This window comes from Arachis ipaensis, chromosome B02, assembly GCF_000816755.2.
Source record: "Arachis ipaensis cultivar K30076 chromosome B02, Araip1.1, whole genome shotgun sequence".
In the NCBI taxonomy this organism is placed as follows: Eukaryota; Viridiplantae; Streptophyta; class Magnoliopsida; order Fabales; family Fabaceae; genus Arachis; species Arachis ipaensis.
Window position 1 is genome coordinate 107561028 of NC_029786.2, and position 1510 is coordinate 107562537.

At 32.5% G+C, this 1510-nt stretch overlaps 1 pseudogene; it reads right to left on the reverse strand.

The window, feature by feature from the left end:
- Positions 309–1010, reverse strand: LOC110269337 (annotated as a pseudogene).

Here is a 1510-nt window from a genome sequence, read left to right on the forward strand (position 1 = left end):
TAATCTTTTAAAAATTAAAAATACTGTTAGAGAATCATTAGCATCAATTTAGACAAATTAGTATCGTTTATATTTATATAGTATATCTGTACATTAATTATAGGATTCTATGCCTTTATTACTCTGATTTTATTAAGAAATTTAAAATAATCAGTTCATTAATACGTTCAATAATAATATAAAATGTAAGCATCACTACAAAAAAACATTTTAAGCGTCTTTATGAAAGCATTCCCTATAAAAAATACTCTTCTGGCTTTCTCATTCAGAAATAAAAAAATTAATTTTAAAGATAAATTAATCTCCTACTAGGATAACAATCTCCCATAGTTGACTTGCTTCTTTGCTGATGCTAGTTTCAGCATCCACATTAGCTGTTTGACTAGGTGGAATGCTTTCAGGAACAGAGGAATATGAATTGGCTCTAGTTTAGGGATAAAAACATCAGCTTGGGTACTTTCAGCAACATTATTTACTGGCACAGACTCAATTTCAATTGAGTTGTATTCATCAACATATCTAAATACATCATTCAAAACATAATATCATTTATCCTGTGGAGTTAGGAAAATGACTGAGTAAACTTCTTCTTCAAATTGTCACTTCCAATTAAGCAGCCAGTCACGACAACAATCACCCCTTCTTTATAAGACGGTTGAGCATCAGCACTCAAAATCTCTACTCTAAAGCTTGTGTAGTCTAGTGACAATATCTTTTTATTGATGTCTTCTATAGTGGTCACTATTGTCATGGTACCGTCATCTTCAGGCCGACTTAGGACACTGATATCGTGGTAAAATTTATGAACTTGGCCTGGATCTTAAAGCAGAATAGAGTAATACTGCTCCACAAAAGCATTGCAAACCATATGCGGGGTCGGAAATCCATCAAACACTGCCATCTCTTCGTAGGGGAAATCAAAACCTAGGAGCGAGAGAAGGAGAGAGACAGAGAGAGAAAGAGAGGGAAGCAGAAGTGAGTGCGACAGGAGGCGGTTGAATAGAGTGAGATCTCTACAACTCCACGTTTATGTTATTGAGTGTGATGAAAGGTACAATATACAAGAGGTATTTATAGGTACTAAATGAATCAGAGTAATAAAGGTATAGAATTCTATAATTAATATACAGATATACTATATAAATATAAACGATACTAATTGGTCTAAATTGATGCTAATGATTTTCTAACAAATACAAAAACATAATTTTTTTATTTATTAAATACAAAATAAAAAATTTATTCTTTTAAACAATATAAAATCTTTTAAAAAAGTTTTACTTAACCAAAGCTTTAACTTAGTTTGGTTTGGTGGGTGAGAATGAATTGTCAAGAACAAATGGAAGTGTAAGGAGGTTGAAGTTCGATGAATACTGCTGTTGTTAAAGGGAACGAACCACGGCTTTGGGTTTAGTTGTGCTTAGCTGGAAGAACCACATCAAATACATCCACTTGAGGTAGTGACCCACACCTGTTTCTAACATAGTGTCTATTTCTCCTATTTTTTAAA